Source organism: Nerophis ophidion, linkage group LG11 (assembly GCF_033978795.1).
Source record: "Nerophis ophidion isolate RoL-2023_Sa linkage group LG11, RoL_Noph_v1.0, whole genome shotgun sequence".
NCBI classification, from domain to species: domain Eukaryota; kingdom Metazoa; phylum Chordata; class Actinopteri; order Syngnathiformes; family Syngnathidae; genus Nerophis; species Nerophis ophidion.
The window spans coordinates 12,630,397-12,645,774 of record NC_084621.1 but is presented as its reverse complement, the minus strand read 5'-3'; the positions used below and the strand labels follow the sequence as shown (position 1 = coordinate 12,645,774).

Sequence of the window (15,378 nt, the reverse complement as noted above, 5' to 3'; positions counted from 1 at the left end):
CGGTTGGGGACATCTTTACGCTGCTGATCCGCCTCCGCTTGAGATGGTTCCCTGTGGACGGGACTCTCGCTGCTGTCTTGGATCCGCATTGAACTGAACTCTCGCGGCTGTGTTGGAGCCACTATGGATTGAACTTTCACAGTATCATGTTAGACCCGCTCGACATCCATTGCTTTCGGTCCCCTAGGGGGGGGGGGGGTTGCCCACATCTGAGGTCCTCTCCAAGGTTTCTCATAGTCAGCATTGTCACTGGCGTCCCACTGGATGTGAATTCTCCCTGCCCACTGGGTGTGAGTTTTCCTTGCCCTTTTGTGGGTTCTTCCGAGGATGTCGTAGTCGTAATGATTTGTGCAGTCCTTTGAGACATTTGTGATTTGGGGCTATATTGCTTGATTGATTGATTTTTCAAAAATATATGAAAAATGGAAAAAGATGAGTGTTTGAGACAAATATCCTTTTTTGTTTATATTGTTTTTTATTTTATTTTGTCTAGTTAATTGCTGGCCTCAGTTTACGTTGAATTTCCTTTTTCGGCAAATTGCTCCGCCCACTTCCTGTTAAGAACCAGGAAGTGTCGACAGAGATGGCACTGTTGCTATGGTGTGGTTATCATGGTAGCCTACTTAAATTGGGTTCAGGTGTGATTGGAGGACAAACCGTTTTCGACCGTGACTTGTGACAAATGCAGTGACAATGTGCTTTCAAGGTCAGCATACTTGGTTATATAGCGTACATTTGATTCAATTTGATAGCTTAAAACAAACAATTTGTCATATCCAAACACAAAACTACAGTACTGGACATTCTATCATTCACACGCGTCAAACTGGTCAACTCAGTCCCCCTCAGTATCGGCCCAGAGGTAAGGGCTGTACAAAGAGGAAAAAAGCATATTTTTTGTTTAAATATAGTTTCTGTAGGAGGACAAACATGACACAAACCTCCCCAATTGTCATTAAGTACACTGTTATTATTAAACATGCTTCACTGATTTGAGTATTTGCCGAGTGCCGTTTTGTCCTACTAATTTTGGCGGTCCTTGAACACACCGTAGTTTTTTTTTTTTTTACCTGTATAACTTTCTCTGACTTTCTAAGACGTGTTTTATGCCACTTCTTTTTCTGTCTCATTTTGTCCACCAAACTTTTAACGTTGTGCTTGAATGCACAAAGGTGAGTTTTGTTGATGTTATTGACTTGTGTGGAGTGTGCTAATCAGACATATTTGGTCACTGCAAGCTAATCGATGCTAACATGCTATTTAGGCTAGCTGTATGTACATATTGCATCATTGTGCCTCATTTGTGGCTATATTGGAGCTCATTTAGTTTCATTTAAGTCATCTTAATTCAATTTATATCTCATGACACTATCTGTATGTAATATGGCTTTTATTTTTTTGCGGCTCTAGACATGTTTGTTTCTGTATTTTTGGTCCAATATGGCTCTTTCAACATTTTAGGTTGCCGGCCCCTGTGTTAGTGATGCAGGTGATATTTTGTACCACTAGATGGAGCTAGTAACCTACATTTAGAATTCCACTGTAAGAACAGTGGAGTTATTTTTTTCACAGAAATACTTTTTGGGGAGAAATACACTAAATCACATTGTTAGGTACTCCTGCACATCTGTAAAGAGATCCACCACAAAAGCTGCAGAAAAAAGCAAATGTTATAATTTTCAGCAACTTTGAGAGTTGATGCTAATGTTTTGAACCCTCACAAAGCAAGATATTGCCATTGAAGTTGTGGTATGAGAATGTGTGTATAATATTGAGTATATGCAGAAGCAGCAATATGCATAATACTGTATGTGTGTCTCCCTCCTCTATGGCCTTTATACAGTGCAAGATGGGCTGAAGTCCAACTGCAGATCACAGCCATCGGGGCCTTGATTGATCGCCTGTGGTGGCTTCATAAACGGGGCCAATCCATCAAACTCTCCTGGGAACCTCTGGAAGGGAAGAAGGAAGAGAGCGAGTCAGGCAGAAATGTCAGCGGGGAGAAGTGGAGGAGGAGAACCAGCAGCCTCGGTCCAGACGTTGACCATGTGACCATAAGGTGAGCTAGCAAGCTTTTCATCATAGACCTGAACAGGAAAACCTGCTGGATGCTGACTAAAAATCCTACATGTACTCGTGCAGCTACTCCCATACACATTATACGTCAGGAAGTTACCTACAGCCACAGCTTTGAATGAATCTGCGCTAATTTGCCGACTTTAGCAGCGATGAATTGTATAAGAATAGAATATATCTTTATTGTCGTTGTGCATTGTACAACGAAATTGTAAGCAAAAACTAATTTAGTGCGAAATTCATAACAACATAAGAACATTGATAAATACAAACCCCGTTTCCATATGAGTTGGGAAATTGTGTTAGATGTAAATATAAACGGAATACAATGATTTGCAAATAATTTTCAACCCATATTCAGTTGAATATGCTACAAAGACAACATGTTTGATGTTCAAACTGATAAACATTTTTTTTTTTGCAAATAATCATTAACTTGAGAATTAGATGCCAGCAACACGTGACAAAGAAGTTGGGAAAGGTGGCAATAAATACTGATAAAGTTGAGGAATGCTCATCAAACACTTATATGGAAGATCCCACAGGTGTGCAGGCTAATTGGGAACAGGTGGGTGCCATGATTGGGTATAAAAGCAGCTTCCACGAAATGTTAAGTAATTCACAAACAAGGATGGGGTGAGGGTCACCAATTTGTAAGCAAATTGTCGAACAGTTTTAGAACAACATTTCTCAACGAGCTATTGCAAGGAATTTAGGGATTTTACCATCTACGGTCTGTAAAATCATCAAAAGGGTCAGAGAATCTGGAGAAATCACTGCACGTAAGCGATGATATTATGGAGTTTTGATCCCTCAGGAGGTACTTTATCAAAAACCGACATCACTGTGTAAAAGATATCACCACATGGGCTCAGAAACACTTCATAAAACCACTGTCAGTAACTACAGTTGGTCGCTACATCGGTAAGTGCAAGTTAAAATTCTACTATGCAAAGCCAAACCCATTTATCAACAACACCCAGAAACGCCGCTGGCTTGTTATTCAGATTGTTATAGGTGCAAAGTTCAAAAGCCAGCATCTGTGATGGTATGGGGTTGCATTATTGCCCAAGGCATGGGTAAATTACACATCTGTGAAGGCACCATTAATGCTGAAAGGTCCATACAGGTTTTGGAGCAACATATGTTGTCATCCAAGCAACATTATCATGGACGCCCCTGCTTATTTCAGCAAGACACGTGTTACAACAGCGTGGCTTCGTAGTAAAAGAGTGCGGGTACTTTTCTGGCCCGCCTGCAGTCCAGACCTGTCTCCCATTGAAAATGTGTGAAGCGTGAAATACGACAGCTGAGACCCCGGACTGTTGAACGACTGAAGCTCTACATAAAACAAGAATGGGAAAGAATTCCACTTTCAAAGCTTCAATTAGTTTCCTCAGTTCCCAAACGTTTATTGAGTGTTGTTAAAAGAAAAGGTGATGTAACACAGTGGTGAACATGCCCTTTCCCAACTACTTTGGCACGTGTTGCAGCCATGAAATTCTAAGTTAATTATTATTTGCAAAAAAAAAATAAGGTTTATGAGTTTGAACATCAAATATGTTGTCTTTGTAGTGCATTCAACTGAATATGGGTTGAAAAGGATTTGCAAATCATTGTATTCCGTTTATATTTACATCTAACACAATTTCCCAACTCATATGGAAACGGGGTTTGTTGATAAAAATACCAAGCACACAGTTCAAATGCATTCATTCTTGTCTTGTGTTCAGCGACACTATTGCTCTCCGGTAAAAAGTGTTCTTAAATCTGTTTGCCCCGCTTTTTATTGTCCTGTATCTCCTACCCGAGGGCAGCAGTTCGAAAAGTTTATGTCCGGGCTGAGATGGGTCCCTCATGATTCTTTGGGCCTTTTTGAGGCACCTGGCACAGGTCATGCAGGGAGGGGAGAGAGGAATCAGGGGTTCGCCCAACTTTTTTTAACCAAGTAGCACCTCAGAAAACACTTGGTTCTCCAGGTACCACCATAATGACAGACTTTCAAACACAGTAGCGTAGTAGGCCTAAGTATTCATTAATAAAAAGGCAGAGGTTTTATTTAACAAGTTCCGTATTTTTGGGACCATAAAGCGCACCGGGTTAAAAGGCGCACTGCTGATGAGCGGGTCTATTCAGGTGGTCTCATCGGCGGTCACTCGAACAAGTATGACGATCCTCCTGATAGGGGTGTATCCCTTTATGGAGGATGCCTGTGCGTGGGGGGACTGGAGCACAGACAGTCACCACACGATCCCTGACAGAATCAGGTCAGGGTTTGGTGGCATGGAGTCCTAGACGACCGGGGACCCTTTTCTGCTTCAGCCTTCTTCCTCCATCGCAGCCGTTGTGGTAGTTCTTAAATCTAGCGTCTTCCGCCTGCTCTGCCGTTGAGGTCTTCACCGTATTCCTGGCAAGGGGGCAGTCAGGTTCTAGGCCTTTGCCAAGGGCCACCTGGGGTAACAGTAGTAAAGGGGTGAACCTCCTAGTGCCCCAAGACCCCAAATAGGAGCCTCCACTGCCGGTTGCACTTTAACGTCATGCCCAGGACTTGTGGTCTACACAACATGTAATGCAGATTATTTGGTTAAAGTGTTGCATAGATGATGTTTTACACATCATCTTCAAGTAGCTTTCTGACAGTCGCTTCAGGATGCGCCGTTGTTGTGAGCGGTCTTATTTACGTGGCTCACCTTCGACAGCGTCTTCTCCCCATCATTTTTGTTGTAGCGGTGTAGCGTGCAAGGACGGGAGTAGACAAAGTGTCAAAAGATGGCGCTAACTGTTTTAATGACATTCAGACTTCAATCAATATCGGAGCAGCGTCTCCTCATCCGTGGCTCACTAGTGCAACAACAATGCCGGAAATGTGTCACATAAAAAAAATGTACGACCGGAATCCTCTAATAGCTAAAGTTCCTTGGGTGAATAATGTAAACTCTACTTTTAGTGCTTTCATTGCAAATTTACTGACATATTTTTTCCAAGATGGCGCTGCTGTCGTGGCTGCTGTTGGCAGGAGCTCTGTGCTCTTGTGTCATCCTTTTGTGTTTCCCTCTTGTTTTCATGTCTTATTATATTTTTTTGCCTTTTGGTCCGGGACCCTTTGGGACTGTGTGACAAGGGCTGCCACTTTCGTGACCTCTGTGGTGCTTTTTTTGTGGACTTCTGGATCTGCCTCCTGGGAGCCTTTAGCTATGGAGACCAGCTGCTGGGTGTCGGTTTGGAGGGACTGGCGGAGATGCGGATGAGGGGACAGGACTGCAGAGTTTGGAGGGACTGGAGGAGGTGCGGATGAGGGGACAGGGCTGCGGAGCTAGCACTGAGCGCTGGGACGGAGAGGCTTCGTGGTGTCTTGGCTGGGTGAGCAGGTGTCGGACACCTCAGTCACCTTGGACGTATCCTCGCTCATCCATGCGGACTGGACACTGGCCGAGAGTGGAGTCTGCTGTCCTGGTTGCTTGGTTGGGTCTGCTCCTGTCTCTGGCCATGCTCCCTCCACCCCAGCGGACAATGGCGTGGAACACCGCAGAGGCCACCACACTGGATATGTTTCTTTTACTTTTTATTCAAAAGCTGTATGTAGAAGTGTCTGGTTGTATCTGCTGATTTAATGTCTTTAATGTCCTCTGTGTTCTTTGATGTTTGATGTTTCCCTCTTACACACATGGAAGAGGGCTGTGTACCATGGCTATGAGTTGTTGTTTTTTTCCCTTGGCCTCAGTCTGCACCCCCTCTCCAGGGCCCAGGCTAAGACCGATTTTTATTTTATTTTATTTTAATCTTCTATTTTTTTTCTCCCCCCGTTTACCTGTATCTCATCTTTTTTGTAAGGGGCGCTGGAAGCCGGCAGACCCGTCAGCGGTCCTGTTCTGTCTCCCTGTAATGTTTGTCTAAACTTGAATGGGATTGTGCTGAAAATTTTAATTTTCCTGACTGAATAAATAAAGTACTATCTAAGATATAAGTAAAAACTTTACACTACTTTATATTAGAAATGGCAACAGCAACAGGGTGAATGTTCCATAACAAGAAGGTCGAGAAAAATAAGATTATTAACTATGGCATTTACACGGACTACATTGGCGGACCCGCGCAAATTTTCAGAACTTATGCAGATCCCAAATACAAATCAACAGGAACAAGAAGGTAAGAAACGTTGGTTTTGCTTAATATTGCGAAACAAAAGGTCAGATAATGTCTGCTAATAGGTGCCATTTTGCGGTCCTTATACACACACCATAATAATACTTGCATCTTTAATGCGCCGATGATCCATCAAGCGGTGCGGCTTCATATAGCGCAGCGTGTAATGTTCTATCTTCTCATTCGAACACTTAAAGTCTACCGGGCTTGGGGTCTTTCTTTGTGGAGTTTGTATGTCCTCCCCGTAAATGCGTGGGTCCTTCCTAGTTAGTCCGGCTTCCTCCCACCTCCAAAGACATGCACCTGGGGATAGGCCCCTCCCACCTCCAAAGACACACACCTGGGCATAGGCCCCTCCCACCTCCAAAGACATGCACCTGGGCATAGGCCCCTCCCACCTCCAAAGACATGCACCTGGGGATAGGCCCCTCCCACCTCCAAAGACTTGCACCTGGGGATAGGCCCCTCCCACCTCCAAAGACTTGCACCTGGGTATAGGCCCCTCCCACTTCCAAAGACATGCACCTGGGGATAGGTTGATTGGCAACACTAAATGGTCCCTAGTGTGTGAATGTGAGTGTGAATGTTGTCTGTCTGTCTGTGTTGACCCTGTGATGAGGTGGGGACTTGTCCAGGGTATACACGCCTTCCGCCTGAATGCAGCTGAGATAGGCTCCAACACCCCCTGTGATCCCGAAAGGGACAAGTGGTAGAAATGGATGGATGGATGGTGTTTACTGGCGTATCTCTTATTTGTGACTGCCATCTACTGGTCACACTTATCATTACACCATGTACCCAATATAATAGCTTCGAGGTCGGTAAGGAAAACCAGAATTATGCCATCCATTAGGCACACTGGGTTATAAGGAGCACTGTCGATTTTTGAGAAAATGAAAGAATTTTAAGTGCGCTTTGTCGTCCGAAAAATATGGTATATTTAATATTTTTGGCTGCTGTTACATTATGCATAGTTTGTGACAGTAACAATGTTTGAATATAGGAAAATAAACACCGTACTTCAAATAATGAATTGTGTTACAATGTTTAATTAAGTAATACATTGCCGTGCAACTAGAGGGAGCCCGTGTACCAGTTTGGGAATCACAGGTATATACTGTGCTAGAGTGCCATCCAAGAAGAAGTTTCTATCGGTCAGAGCCACCAGCCCCCCTCCCCACCCACCCCCCTCCCTCATTGTCTGAATGCGTCAGCCACTAGAGGAGTGTGCGTGCATGGGGACCCTGAGTCCCTGCGTCTATAAGCGGTGTGGGTGGAGGTCACCGCCCAGAGCCAAGGGGCCAAAACACTATGTGCGCAGTTCCGGACCCCCAGCCCACCCTCCATCTGACCGTGCACAGACACAGCACTCTTCTGGCTGAAGCTCTCTTTCACAGTCAACCCCTGACTCTTACGCTTCTGATTGGAAAGATATAGACAAGCTTCCCTCCAGTGTGGCCTTCATCGCTCTTGTTAACATGTGCACACACACACACACACACACACACACACGCACACACATCTCAGAGTATTGTCGCTGTTGAGGGTGAAGACTGGGAAAGAAGGATCACACAATACATGCTTGTTCAGAAACAATGATTTAGAACTGTATGTATTGGACGCGAAAAAAAAACGAAACAATTTAATCACAATTCTGATTAAATTGTGAAATACGATATTAAATGGTTAAATTACCGTATTTTCCGCACTATAAGGCGCACCTATAAACCTCAAATTTTCTCAAAAGCTGACAGTGCGCCTTATAATCCGGTGCAAACTTATATATGGACCAATATTGATCCACAACAGCTCTCACAACTACGGTAAGCAGCCGCCGACTTTGTTTTCCCCCGTAGAAGAAGAAGTGCGCAGTGCATGCTGGGATATATGTCTGCGGGAGGCGTCCCGTTTGTGTGTGTTTATGTATCCATCCATCCATTTTCTGCCGCTTATTCCCTTTTGGGGTCGCGGGGAGCGCTGGCGCCTATCTCAGCTACAATCAGGCGGAAGGCGGGGTACACCCTGGACAAGTCGCCACCTCATCGCAGGGCCAACACAGATAGACAGACAACATTGACACTCACATTCACACACTAGGGTCAAATTTAGTGTTGCCAATCAACCTATCCAGTTCGAGATGCCACCTCAGTAGAAGCATTCAAGTCTCACCTTAAAACTCATTTGTATACTCTAGCCTTTAAATAGACTCCCTTTTTAGACCAGTTGATCTGCCGTTTCTTTTCTTTTTCTTCTATGTCCCACTCTCCTTTGTGGAGGGGGTCCGGTCCGATCCGGTGGCCATGTACTGCTTGCCTGTGTATCGGCTGGGGACATCTCTGCGTTGCTGATCCGCCTCCGCTTGGGATGGTTTCCTGCTGGCTCCGCTGTGAACGGGACTCTCGCTGCTGTGTTGTATCCGCTTTGGACTGGACTCTCGCGACTGTGTTGGATCCATTATGGATTGAACTTTCACAGTGTCATGTTAGACCCGCTCGACATCCATTGCTTTCCTCCTCTCCAAGGTTCTCATAGTCATCATTGTCACCGACGTCCCACTGGGTCATTATTGTCACCGATGTCCCACTGGGTGTGAGTTTTCCTTGCCCTTATGTGGGCCTACCGAGGATGTCGTAGTGGTTTATGCAGCCCTTTGAGACACTAGTGATTTAGGGCTATATAAGTAAACATTGATTGATTGATTGATATCCCCAGGTGCATGTCTTTGGAGGTGGGAGGAAGCCGGAGTACCCGGAGGGAACCCACGCATTCACGGGGAGAACATGCAAACTCCACACAGAAAGATCCCGAGCCTGGGATTGAACCCAGGACTGCAGGACCTTCGTATTGTGAGGCAGACGCACTAACCCCTATGTAAAGAGCCCAAAATGTCTCCTATTAAGCGACACGCTTACAACGCGGAGTTTAAAGTCAAGGCCATCAGTCACACAGTAGAAGACGGGAATAGAGCCGCAGCGAGAGAATTGAACATTAACAGCAGCGACACTGACTCCTTTAATGAGGACTTGGGACGAGACGGAGCCGGGCATGTTGGATGCCGTATTCGCCCAACTGTTTGGTTGGAACACTGAAGAAGAAGAATTTGAGGGATTGGTGGATGAGGAGGCTTCACGGTGGGAGAGGGGTTAGTGCGTCTGCCTCACAATACGAAGGTCCTGCAGTCCTGGGTTCAAATCTGTGTGGAGTTTGCATGTTCTCCCCGTGAATGCGTGGGTTCCCTCCGGGTACTCCGGCTTCCTCCCACTTCCAAAGACATGCACCTGGGGATAGGTTGATTGGCAACACTAAAATTGGCCCTAGTGTGTGAATGTTGTCTGTCTATCTGTGTTGGCCCTGCGATGAGGTGGCGACTTGTCCAGGGTGTACCCCGCCTTCCGCCCGATTGTAGCTGAGATAGCTGAGATTCCCCGAAAGGGAATAAGCGGTAGAAAATGGATGGATGGAGGGTGGATGAGGAATAACTTAATTAAGTGAGCTTTACATGTTTATTTTATGTGTTGTGTTGTGTGACATTATCCTTCGAGCAACCTTGACTTATTGATATATTATTGCTTTGCACTATTTCCAGTGTTACTATATTGTGATTGCACTAAAGTTGGATTTACCGTAACAGTATCAGACTGTTTTTTACTTGCTTATTGAATCGGGGAAAATAATAAAACAGCTGTTTATTCATTTTGGGAGTGAACGAAGGCTGGTTTGTAATCTATTAATGAAGTTTGACTGACCTATCCGACTGTTTTGTTGACATTCCCTTTAGAGCAGCGCCATCTAAAGGATGCATAACGTAACCCCAGTCTCTACTGTAGCATCCATTCTATGTGCCTTATAATGCGGTGCACCTTATATTTATGTCTTTCATCTCCGTAATATCGCTAAAATTCGCTCCATTTTGTCCACTAAAGATGCCGAGATCATTATCCATGCGTTTGTTACGTCTCGTCTCGATTACTGTAACGTATTATTTTCGGGTCTCCCCATGTCTGGCATTAAAAGATTACAGTTGGTACAAAATGCGGCTGCTAGACTTTTGACAAGAACAAGAAAGTTAGATCACATTACGCCTGCACTGGCTCACCTGCACTGGCTTCCTGTGCACTTAAGATGTGACTTTAAGGTTTTACTACTTACGTATAAAATACTACACGGTCTAGCTCCAGCCTATCTTGCCGATTGTATTGTACCATATGTCCCGGCAAGAAATCTGCGTTCAAAAGACTCCGGCTTATTAGTGATTCCTAGAGCCCAAAAAAAGTCTGCGGGCTATAGAGCGTTTTCCGTTCGGGCTCCAGTACTCTGGAATGCCCTCCCGGTAACAGTTCGAGATGCTACCTCAGTAGAAGCATTTAAGTCTCACCTTAAAACTCATCTGTATACTCTAGCCTTTGAATAGACCTCCTTTTTAGACCAGTTGATCTGCCGCTTCTTTTCTTTCTCCTATGTCCCCCCCTCCCTTGTGGAGGGGGTCCGGTCCGATAACCATGGATGAAGTACTGGCTGTCCAGAGTCGAGACCCAGGATGGACCGCTCGTCGGGACCCAGGATGGACCGCTCGCCTGTATCGATTGGGGACATCTCTACGCTACTGACCCGCCTCCGCCTGAGATGGTCTCCTGTGGACGGGACTCTCGCAGCTGTCTTGGATCCGCTTTGAACTGAACTCTCGCGGCTGTGTTGGAGCCACTATGGATTGAACTTTCACAGTATCATGTTGGACCCGCTCGACATCCATTGCTTTCGGTCCCCTAGAGGGGGGGGGGGGTTGCCCACATCTGAGGTCCTCTCCAAGGTTTCTCATTGTCAGCATTGTCACTGGCGTCCCACTGGATGTGAATTCTCCCTGCCCACTGGGTGTGAGTTTTCCTTGCCCTTTTGTGGGTTCTTCCGAGGATGTTGTAGTCGTAATGATTTGTGCAGTCCTTTGAGACATTTGTGATTTGGGGCTATATAAATAAACATTGATTGATTGATTGATGATATATGAACAAAGTTTTAAAATAGGCCATTCATTGAAGGTGCGCCTTATAGTCCGCAAAATACAGTACATTACATGAATACTTGCATCATGCTTTTAACTAATGGAGGTGTTTGGATGTTTTTTTTAAGGGCTTTATTGTCACGGTCCGCCTACCGGATCAGACATAGTTTTTGTTCTTCAGTCCTTTTGTGTGTTTTGATTATTTTTTGGACACTTCCGATCCCTTAGTTTGAGCACTTCCTGTTTCATCTTGTCACCATGGTTACTTTATTTGTTCCACCTGCTGTGCTTTTTACGCACACCTGTTGGCAATTGTTTGCTTTAGTATTCAAACCTGCATTCTACCTCGGTTCGCCCTTGGTTCGTAGTTTGCTTCATGCAACTATCACGTTTGCTTCTCTGGTTTATATACCGTTGCTAAGTTACGCCTTAGCTTCCGGGCGCTATTTTGGACTCCTTGCTAAGAATTAGCATTAACTTCCTGTGCGTAGGCATGCATGTTCTTTTCCTTTTGTACCAGTGTTATTTTATCCTTTTCGTATTAGAACTAGCTCTTACCTGCAAATCCTGCTTGTCCAGGTCCTTTTGCATCTTGGGGTGACCCCGCGCGCATCACGATGCGTTCCAGACGTGACATTTATAGGCAGAATAGAACGTGCCGCCATAGATAGGCGTCATTGTAAACAGACTTTTGATGCATTTATTTACTATTTAGAATGCATTTATTTACTATTTAGAATGCATTAAAACAAACACATCCGTGGTCATGTCTTTTGTAAGGATGGTGAACCAAAGGCAAAACTCCCAAAAATTCTAATCACATGACTTCCAATGGAAATATTTCAATATCTGAACAAATTTGACCAGCTTCCTGAAAAGGATTGTTTGACTTTAGAGGTTCCCAGCTCTCAGGGACTATGTAAGGATGGTTAAGGGCAGCACTAATCGATCTCCCAATTATAGTGTTGGATTGTGTGTGTGTGTGTGTGTGTGTGTGTAGAGGGAGATTTTGGACTCCTTGCTAAGTATTAGCATTAACTTCCTGTGCGTAGGCACGCATGTTCTTTTCCTTTTGTACCAGTGTTATTTTATCCTTTTTGTATTACAACTAGCTCTTACCTGCAAATCCTGCTCGTCCAGGTCCTTTTGCATCTTGGGGTGACCCCTCGCGCATCACGATGCGTTCCAGACGTGACATTTATAGGCAGAATAGAGCGTGCCGCCATTGATAGACGTCATTGTAAACAGACTTTTGATGCATTTATTTACTATTTACAATGCATTAAAACAAACTCAGCCGTGGTCATGTCTTTTGTAAGGATGGTGAACCAAAGGCTAAACTCCCAAAAATTCTAATCACATGACTTCCAATGGAAATATTTCAATATCTGAACAAATTTGACCAGCTTCCTGAAAAGGATTGTTTGACTTTAGAGGTTCCCAGCTCTCAGGGACTATGTAAGGATGGTTAAGGGCAGCACTAATCGATCTCCCAATTATAGTGTTGGATTGTGTGTGTGTGTGTGTGTGTGTGTGTGTGTGTGGAGGGAGATTTTGGACTCCTTGCTAAGTATTAGCATTAACTTCCTGTGGGTAGGCACGCATTTTCTTTTCCTTTTGTACCAGTGTTATTTTATCCTTTTCGTATTAGAACTAGCTCTTACCTGCAAATCCTGCTCGTCCAGGTCCTTTTGCATCTTGGGGTGACCCCTCGCGCATCACGATGCGTTCCAGACGTGACATTTATAGGCAGAATAGAGCGTGCCGCCATAGATAGGCGTCATTGTAAACAGACTTTTGATGCATTTATTTACTATTTAGAATGCATTAAAACAAACACATCCGTGGTCATGTCTTTTGTAAGGATGGTGAACCAAAGGCCAAACTCCCCAAAATTCTAATCACATGACTTCCAATGGAAATATTTCAATATCTGAACAAATTTGACCAGGTTCCTGAAAAGGATTGTTTGACTTTAGAGGTTCCCAGCTCTCAGGGACTATGTAAGGATGGTTAAGGGCAGCACTAATCGATCTCCCAATTATAGTGTTGGATTGTGTGTGTGTGTGTGTGTGTAGAGGGAGATTTTGGACTCCTTGCTAAGTATTAGCATTAACTTCCTGTGCGTAGGCACGCATGTTCTTTTCCTTTTGTACCAGTGTTATTTTATCCTTTTTGTATTACAACTAGCTCTTACCTGCAAATCCTGCTCGTCCAGGTCCTTTTGCATCTTGGGGTGACCCCTCGCGCATCACGATGCGTTCCAGACGTGACATTTATAGGCAGAATAGAGCGTGCCGCCATTGATAGACGTCATTGTAAACAGACTTTTGATGCATTTATTTACTATTTAGAATGCATTAAAACAAACTCAGCCGTGGTCATGTCTTTTGTAAGGATGGTGAACCAAAGGCTAAACTCCCAAAAATTCTAATCACATGACTTCCAATGGAAATATTTCAATATCTGAACAAATTTGACCAGCTTCCTGAAAAGGATTGTTTGACTTTAGAGGTTCCCAGCTCTCAGGGACTATGTAAGGATGGTTAAGGGCAGCACTAATCGATCTCCCAATTATAGTGTTGGATTGTGTGTGTGTGTGTGTGTGTGTGTGTGTGTGGAGGGAGATGAAGAGGATGAAGAAGAGGGGCGCCGCAGGGTTGGAGTGTTGGGAGGCTGTCTCAGAACGTGAGGGATGAGAGGTAGATCCCTCTCCTCCTTTAACTTGAAGCTGGGTGTCATGGAGCTTTTTGAAGTAGTGGATAGAGGAAGAGGGACACCAGAGGAGGAGGAGGAAGGGCTGGCCTGCCAGAGGGAAGACGTGTGAAGGGAAGTCTTTATATTCTTGACAGACACTTCTTGACATGTTTTTTTTATATATATAATATCATTTTTGCAGTGTTCAGATATGTGCTCTTGGCTGACATCTGGCTGGAGGTTAGGATCACAAAACCTTCTTTAAAAAAAAAAAAAAAAGGCTGCTAATGAGCCCTGGCTGCTGACAAGTACTCCAATTGATTAAATTTGCATGGGAGCCCAAATCAAAACACACACACACACACACACACACACACACACACACACAGCACCCCTGTAACTGAGACACTTCCTCCCCATCAGACCTACAGGAGGTAGATCTCTGCAGGGGTTTATATTTTTTTAAGAGTGTGTGTGTGTGTGTGTGTGTGTGTGTCACGTTCCCATCTGCCCCAGCATCACTATTGGTTCATCATTCAGAGAAATGGCAGCCAGGCGGGTACCTGAGGGACATGTTCATTATGTTTTAACTAGTGCATATGTCCTTTGTGTGTGTGTGTGTGTGTGTGTGTGTGTGTGTGTGTGTGTGTGTGTGTGTGTGTGTGTGTGTGTGTGTGTGTGTTCTGGCAATGCTGACTTAATGGGGACATGGCTCTGTTTACACAGTCACCTTTAGAGGACCTCTGATGGTATGGGGACAAAAAAAAAACAGGTGCCCTAAAAGGAAACCTTTTTAAATGATAGATCCATCCATCCATCCGTCTTCTTCCGCTTATCCGAGGTCGGGTCCCGGGGGCAGCAGCCTAAGCAGGGAAGCCCAGATTTCCCTCTCCCCAGCCACTTCGTCCAGATCCTCCCTGAGAATCCCGAGGCGTTCCCAGGCCAGCCGGGAGACATAGTCTTCCCAACGTGTCCTGGGTCTCTACCTCGCCCCATCCTTTCTTGTGAAAGACTGAGCATTTTTTTGGGAAGCTGTTTTTATACCCAATCATGGCACCCACCCGTTCCCAATTAGCCTGCACACCTGTGGGATGTTCCCAATAAGTGTTTGATGAGCATTTCTGAACTTTATCAGTGTTTATTGCCACCTTTCCCAACTTCTTTGTCACGTGTTGCTGGCATCAAATTCTAAAGTTAATGATTATTTGCAAAAAAAAAAAAAATGTCATAAATTTGAACATCAAATATGTTGTCTTTGTAGCATATTCAACTGAATATGGGTTGAAAAGGATTTGCAAATCATTGTATTCTGTTTATATTTACATTTAACACAATTTCCCAACTCATATGGAAACGGGGTTTGTACTACTAATGAAGTATCACCCGGGGGGCCACAGATCATTCATTCACGGGCCTGATCTGGCCCGCAGGCCTTGACTTTGACCCCCCCTGATATAGACAGTAAT

The 15,378-nt window shown here is 44.6% G+C and overlaps 1 long non-coding RNA gene across 1 annotated transcript in view; it reads left to right on the top strand.

Annotated features, from left to right (window-relative positions):
- Positions 1 to 1,072: 1,072 nt before the first annotated feature.
- LOC133561665 (uncharacterized) overlaps positions 1,073 to 15,378 on the top strand; it is a 28,348-nt gene continuing 14,042 nt past the window's right edge. The window contains exons 1-2 of the long non-coding RNA XR_009808751.1: positions 1,073 to 1,172; positions 1,844 to 2,059. This is a non-coding gene — a long non-coding RNA (uncharacterized LOC133561665). The remainder of the gene's footprint in view (positions 1,173 to 1,843; positions 2,060 to 15,378) is intronic.